The sequence below is a fragment of the Panthera leo genome, chromosome F2 (assembly GCF_018350215.1).
Source record: "Panthera leo isolate Ple1 chromosome F2, P.leo_Ple1_pat1.1, whole genome shotgun sequence".
Taxonomy (NCBI): domain Eukaryota; kingdom Metazoa; phylum Chordata; class Mammalia; order Carnivora; family Felidae; genus Panthera; species Panthera leo.
In genome coordinates, this window is record NC_056695.1 from 14650104 (window position 1) to 14657816 (window position 7713).

Consider the following 7713-nt stretch of genomic DNA (forward strand, 5'->3'; position numbering starts at 1 on the left):
AGCTTTACTTCTGATAGCACAGAACTGGGAACGTGGAGCTGCCCCCCAGAAACAGCCACCGCTGCCTGGATACTGCATGGCAGCTACCCGATCCCTCCCATTCAAGCTGTGGGTGTGGCCAGTATGCCATGCATTCTGCGGCTTGGAGAATTCCACATTGTGCTAAATAATGGAGGATTCTCTAAACATAAGCAGAGACTTCAGAAGCCAGGCAGTCAACAAGACTAGCAAAGTGACCACCCATCTTAACTCCTTACTCCTTAACTTCTTACTCTTAGTCTCAAGCAAGGCCCAGAACTCCCAATCTGCTACTTTTTCAAGATGTTCTATGATAGGTAGGGAGTTAAATGGTTTCATTCCTAGGTAATACTTTTTCTCGTATGGGGGAGTAAGAATATCGAGAACATAATTTTCAAAAAAAGTAAGTGACAACAACAGCACAGTATTTACAGTGTTTAGCCTCTGTGAATAACCAGAGGTCATCCTTTGGTTTCCAGTGCTCAGAAATCTTGGCATTAACAAAAGAGAATGTGGAATCATGATGGTTTGTACAACATTACATTGCAGAACAGTATTTATTTGGGAGACAAGAGTTCCAGACTTCTTCCCTTCAACCCCTGACCATGCATTATGAGATCCACTGGACAAAATAATCATAAGAAATATGGGATATACTTGGTTTTGTGGTTTCTCTACAATACCATCACGGATTCGTGGTTTTTTTTTTTTTCTTCTCTTTATGTATATTTAGTTTTGAGGGAAAGACAGAGACAGAGTCTTAGCAAGCCGAGGGGCAGAGAGAGAGGGATACACAGAATCCGGAGAAGGTTCCAGTCTCTGAGCTGTCAGCACAGAGACAGATGTGGGGCTCGAACCCATGAACCAAGAGACCATGACCTGAGCCAAAGTCAGACACCTAACTGACTGAGCCACCCAGGAACCCTGAGAGATTATTATTATTATTTTTAAATGTTTATTTATTTTTGAGAGAGAGAGCTTGAGCAAGGGAGGGGCAGGGAGAGAGGGAGAGGGCAGGAAGAGAGAGAGAGATCAAATCCCCAGCAGACTCCATGCTGTCAGCACAGAGCTCAACACGAGGCTTGAGCCCATGAACCATGAGATCATGACCTGAGCAGAAATCAAGAGTCGCTTAACCGACCGAGCCACCCAGGCACCCCGACCATCACGGATTTGCAACGAGGGACCTAGATAATAGCCATATACAAAATTCATCTGGTGCTCCCTGGACTTCAAGGCAACATTCTGAGTGCTTTATCTGAATTAACTCAAGCAATCTTCACCACAGCCTTAGAAGGAGGGCTCGCTTTACATATGAGGACATTGAAGCAGGGAGAGTAGTTACCCACCCACGTTTCCACGTTTCAGACGCGGTCAGAACCAGGCTGGAGGCCAGGGAGACTGACCCCAAAGGCCAAAGTCTGACCCACTCAGCCCAGCTGCCTGTGAGAAAATTGGACACAGTGATTCTGTCAGGTTTCTCTATGGGGGGTCAGAGGTAGTTTTCCCGCAGTAAGGGTGCTTGGCTCTGGTGGTTCCCACGTCTCGGCTGAAATGAGAAGCCATTTTACTGCCACGGGTACAGAAAAATACGGTGACCTTTTTTTCTTTTTTTCCCTCTTAGTACAATCCCGATTGCAGAGAGTCACTGGGTGGCTCAGTGACTATCCAGTGTGAAAAATATTCCAAGCATCTCAGTTGATAAATTCTAATGGGGCTCTGATGCCTTTTGTGACTTTGTTCGGATTCGTTTAGTGCACCAAGCATAAACTGCTTAAATCTTTTACATACAACCATTCTATTGCCTATTAATTAGAACCGTCTTTTAATTGCACTGGTGGTTCAGAATTAAGTCAATATAGTTACAGGGATAAGATTCCCTGGGGGGAAAATTTCTTTATAGGAAGCAAGCGATGTTAAAAACAACAGAAGCAACAAACAATAAAACTCCCAATAACATCTACCAAACACCCCCGCAAAAATCTTCCTAAATCATTTGAGGATAAAACTCCATTTTCTTAGCTGCAGATTAAAATACACTTGATGCTAAGCCTCTTTCCACGCCCCCGCTGTGTGTTGCGATGTCGCTGAAGTTTTCTTTCTGTGTCTTCAGCTCCCTCTTCTTTAAAACTTATTTCTTCTTTCCTTCGCCTGAGGTTGCCAGTATCCTCCTTCTGTTTGCAGATTCTCTCCTCAGTCAAAACAGGAAAAGATCACACATCAGTCTTTTCCATTGGATGGATCGGTCTATTTTTTTACTTCACTGATTAACCATTACCTCAGCCAAGCATTTGCATTTTAGGTCATGTTAGTTCTCAGTGGCTAAAAGAATGTCAGCTATTGCCAGAGGTTGGGGAAATCTGAGCCAAGGCAGGAAGGACTGAAATCATTCAAAGATCCTGAAGGTAAACTTGACTTAACATTTTTGGGTGATGTCTGCGTTGGGCAGTGGAAAGGTTGATACCCTTTTTCCTCGGGTAGTCTTCCAATTCCCTTGGGGTAAAAGGAGACAGTAGGCAGAGGTTGACAAAGACCTGATCCTCGTCCTAGGTTGCCAGTGGGCGTGGGACCTCAGGTGCTCCTGCCTTCACTGGCCTCCTCCAGGCCCGCTCCCTCTGATGGCCCAGCCTCCTTTCCCTGAACCTGGCTCCCCGCCACCCCTGTCTCAGCCCCCTCCCTCTCGCCAAAAATGCCCGTGAAGTATATATGCTGATTGTCATTAAATGTTATCTTGGTTTATGTTATGAAATTTGACACATATTCATTAGTGGGTGTATAACTATATTCAGTGCTGCTTTGGATAATGCTGCCTTGAAAAATAATCCTACAAGCATCCTAATACTGCAATCTGTGTCCTATATTTCAGTAGTATTAGCTCCTTACTCTCTGGAGCTCTGAGTCAGGCTTTTTATAGTTCACATAACCTAGATTTGTGAGTCACTATGTACAATAAATAGCATTCCCACTGCTACCACGAGTCTCGGAATCAGTGCCAGGTGTCGTGGCTATTGACTCTCTGCCTGCTGACGATAAATGTATTCTAGAATCACCTTCCTCTGAGTTCTCAGTTTCCTCATCTCTAAAATGAGAGGGTCAGATGGCTGGGTAGTTTCCTAACACTTACTTGTAATTCGTGGCATGTCTCTTGCTGATCTTTTATTCCAACTGAAAACTTTTAAAGAACTTAAATATTACTGGACACCACAAAAAATATAGTTTGCTTGATTTTGTTTCAGGATGAAGCTCACGCTGGACTGGAAAAGAGGAAACAGCAAAGAATACCAAGCTGGCGGGAAATATTGGACCACGTGCTCTAGCTCATGGTTCCAGATAAAGAGAAAGTGGGTAGAATCAAGGGGCAAATAAAGAAAGATCTATTTGGTCACATTGTACTCCCATCCTCTGAAGCATGTTGATAAAGCCCTAGAGACATCATTAATTTCTCTTGCTAGTTTCCTCAAGCCTCAGTGGCCAGCCTTGAAAAGATGTGGCATTCTGTTACTACTATAGTGCCCATACTGGCCTGGAAGAAGTTGAAAGTGAAGTTAATACCCAAGGAACAAATGAAAGCTGCCTGTCTGTGGCAGAATGTTCCAGCAGAACAAGGGTGACTGCTGGGATAGTATGTGGTCCAAGGTTAGAAAAGGCTAACATTGAAGAGCCCTTGTTTTTGTGACTCTCTGATAGTCAACAAAGCACAACACATATTTTATAGCTACATTTTCTTGTTTGCTTTGTTTAATGTGGCCTCCCTTGCCTCTCCTTTTCCCTTATCTTGGCTCCGGGCTTTAAGGATCAATTTGTTGTATGTACCTTCTTTTCCATCTCTTCAACTTCCACTCAGCTCATTTGTTTTCCCATTTCTCTTTCTTTCTGCTTCTAGCTATTAAGGAACCTGTCACATGTCAGCCCCCAGGGGCCCAAGTGGCAGCTCCCTCAATTCATGGAATGCCTAATTTTACCCGCCTCTTTGGAGAAGGGGCTAGGTTTCCTTTAAAAAGAAAAACAAATCCCTGGTATTGCCTGTTTCTATCCCTAAGGCTCAAATAATTAAAAAGGATATTGTTTGACGAAAGATGGTTTCTAATGCGCAATACACAAGGAAGAAAACCTGATTTTCCCAGGTGAAATTGCTGACAAACCATGAACTCTATGGAAAGAAGAACATCTCTCTGTGATGACCGAGGTACCATGTCCCTAGAAGCTGACACCATAGAAAAGCCTTTGTGCATAAATAAACTGTATGCTAATAAAACAATATTTATGATTCAGCCTCCCGACCCCCCCCCCCCACACTTTTTAAGTATCAAGCTATATCCCGGAGGAACAAAAATAAAAGAAGTTGATGTCTACAGTATAACTACTAAGGGGAAATTTGCTCCACTGTTATTTGGATGTAATTGGTACTGAGCATCACAATGCACTTGTAATTGGGTCTGTACTTGTTCACTTCAAGGGTTCCATGCTATTTCTACTTGAACCCATTTTTTGGATACTGTTCAGCTCAGCAGTGCCAGCTAACTCTTGTTATGCAGTTGAAAAACTGTGGCCATTAAAAATAGGATACGGTGTGATTTTGTTTTGCAGCACTGCATGGAAAATCAGTTGCTGTTCATAACAGCTCTGTGGTTGGTTGATTTAAAGCAGGGGGGTGACTTGGAATTGACAAGCAGACAGTTTGTGAAAAGGGATATTGTATCTTTAAGGCTTTCTGACTGATTGTGTTTAACTGCGCCACACAGCAGGCAGTAATTAGGCTGTAGCTGCACCGAGAGGCTTAAAGCACTGGCTCTGGTTCTCAGTTCTCCAGATTTTTTTTTTTTTTAAGCACAAACATTTTTTGGATTTGAATACATGATAATTTTTTTTTAAACTGTGAGTGAGTGTGTGAGTGAGCAAATGAAAAGCCGACCCCAGAGGCTTCCTGTGCAGACTGTCACTGAAGACCACCCTGTGCCGAGACGGGCTCTCGGGAGACCAGGCAGCCGCCCCGGGGAGCAGTGAGAACCATGATAGGAGTATATGATGTGACTCCTGGAGAAGGTCAAGGTGCTCTTGAAATGAAAGGAAGGCGGCTCTTAAAATGTGACATGGTTTCTTCTGGCCCAGTTCGCGGTGTTAATGAGACTAGTTGAAGTAGGCTTCTAAGATTAATAGACAAAATGCCTAAAAATTTGTATTTAGGGGAAAGGAGAATTTTTTCTTTACCTAGGCTATTAGGTAGAAAAAAGACTATATTGTGGAAGCAACTCGAACAAGCCATTAGCTTAAGGAATGTTTGCCATTCACTGTTCTGCCTCCCTTACTACCTCCCCGCACCCCTGAAACACCCCATTGGTGTTTGGGGCAGTAGTGAACATTGCCGATTTGTTCTTATTTGGTAAAGGCTGAGTTTTAAGTTTTCCAGGCATTTGTTATCACAGTGGAGCAGTTGACAGATTTTACACTGACCTTATAAAAAAACGGACGTTCAATTACTGTTGGATTGACCATGGTGACTGTCTTCATTATCAATCAGGCCAACAGTGGCCGAGTACCAACTGTGCAAGATGCTATGCTAGGTGCCGTGAGAGATAACAATTGTTCTGGAATAGTAATTGAGATCTTTCCTGACACTACATACACACTTTTCTTCCTTTTGCTAATTATATGGGTAAGTTATTCCGTATAGATTTGTGTACTATTTAGTCCTTAAATTGCTATGGCATTCTTTTTTCTTAGTACGTGAATTGCTTTGTTACAAACCTTTCTTACTTTATTTTTGATACCTATAAAATACCTTTACTTGTCCACTTGAACACTTCTGTAGATTGCAAATATGTACAAATTATAGGCATTTTTGGTTTTAAATAGTAACTCCGCATATCTGTGAATCATCTCATGTGTTTTCCCTCATATTATGTCATTTGGGGCTCCCTACCCCATTCTGAGAGTGGTAGGGCCGGTGATATTATCACGTATAGAAGCTCAGGAGTTGGACAGGAAAAGAGGCTGGAATTAGGAATCAGGTTTGTTGGATCTCTACTCTTCTCACTGTAACACGATTCTATATTCAATCCCAGAATGAAGCATCTTCTAATTTAAGGGTAATGGAAACATTTGGAATAACTTTACCATATTAAAGCATGGATTAAAAGTCAAAGATAAGCTACCAGAAGGGGATTCTGATTTTCAAAAGTTGTTCCTACCAGTTTTAAGCCAATGTCTGTCCTTTCTCTATGGAGTTTCAAGCATTCAGAAGCACTCTGTACTCTTGGTTTACTCTTGTTTTTGGTTTTTTTGGGGGGTGGGGGAAGACTGCCTTGAAGATAAATTACTTTAATCTGTAGGCTAAGTTGCATCGATGTACTTATCTTTCTCAACATGCTTTGTCCTAAGGTCAGTACTTCTTTGAAAGATTTGATCTAAATAAATTATAAATGTGTATTAAAATCTATTTGATATTAGCGTAAACACATTCAAAATATACTCCATCATTGCTTTGAAAGAAACAAAGATGAATGCCATTCTATAGTTCAAATTCCAAATGTACGTGTGTACTTTTATATATGTCTATGCCTAAATGTCGAGGTCAATATTTCTATAAATTCCTAAGCTTGGTTTATTTTGTGGTGTTGATAAATGCTCCTCGGAATTAGGATGTACAGAAGATCAAAGATTAAATTGCAATTTTTTTTCCAAAGTGACAATGAGCCTAATTCACTGTCAGTTAATGCCAGGTGTTTCTCCCCCTAGTATTAAGTTCTTCAAAACAGTGGCTGCATAGGACACCATTCACAGAGGCTTAGCGCTGGGGAGAAAATGATTACATTAAATCGAATGATATGAATAATTCATGACATCACATTTTGTAATCCTGGTGTTAAGCATAAAACCAGTGGTTTATTTTTCAGCAAAATGTTTTTGTATCATTTTAGATAGTGCATAATGCAAAACAATAACTGCATACATAATGCAAGAAGGATGGTGGTGAATAGGGTCCTTAATAGTGCTTGCAGCATCATCTGGGGTGTGATCACAATAAACACATTTTGAACCAATGCCCATGGGTGCCCAACGCTTGCTGGAATCTTCTGAGTCCAATAGAATGGCTGCCTTTTAATTTGTTTTTGAATATTACACCTGACCTTTACCATGGATCTGAAAGTCAGTCCTTGTATATTGCTAAAACTACAAATCCTTTTGTCCCCTTCCCTTTCAGTTTACTAGGAGGGCAATTCTACTGGGGGTAAATAACTGATTTTTAAAATGACATTTGATTTTCCAATATGGAGTTGGAAATACTAGGAAAATCCGTGGAGTCTGAACTTGCATCCTTTCATAAAGAACTTTAAATATTCTTGGATAAAATACCAGTTATTTAGCAATTCAGCCAGGTACCTTTTAGGGATGTCATGTATATCTGTGATACTACATAAATGATTCCTGTCTTATTTGAATTTTCTCCTTATTCTTTGCAGAAATCATCTTTTTAAAAATAATTATCAAAGGAAATTGGAAGTGGCCCTGCAACCTTCATGAGGCAGTTTCCAGGTCATGTACACTGTAGCAGTACTCTAACATGAGCGATTATTCTCCTGCATTTCGGGCTGAAATAATTGTGTACCTGGACCATCTGCGGCTGCCTTTTCCAGCACCTTCCTGTGGACAGCTCCAGGGCACTCTCTGGAAGCCAGAATGGACTCCTGCTGATTC

The 7713-nt window shown here is 41.4% G+C and overlaps 1 long non-coding RNA gene across 2 annotated transcripts; it reads left to right on the plus strand.

Moving 5' to 3' along the window:
* The first annotated feature begins 220 nt into the window (after nucleotides 1–220).
* Nucleotides 221–4221, plus strand: LOC122211229. 2 transcript variants are annotated; one of them, XR_006198572.1, is made up of 4 exons: nucleotides 221–421; nucleotides 2321–2423; nucleotides 3255–3359; nucleotides 4143–4221. It is a non-coding gene; the product is annotated as an uncharacterized LOC122211229 (long non-coding RNA). The 2 variants fall into 2 exon arrangements; XR_006198571.1 differs by lacking the exon at nucleotides 4143–4221 and having other exon boundaries at nucleotides 3255–3368.
* The last annotated feature ends 3492 nt before the right edge of the window (nucleotides 4222–7713 follow it).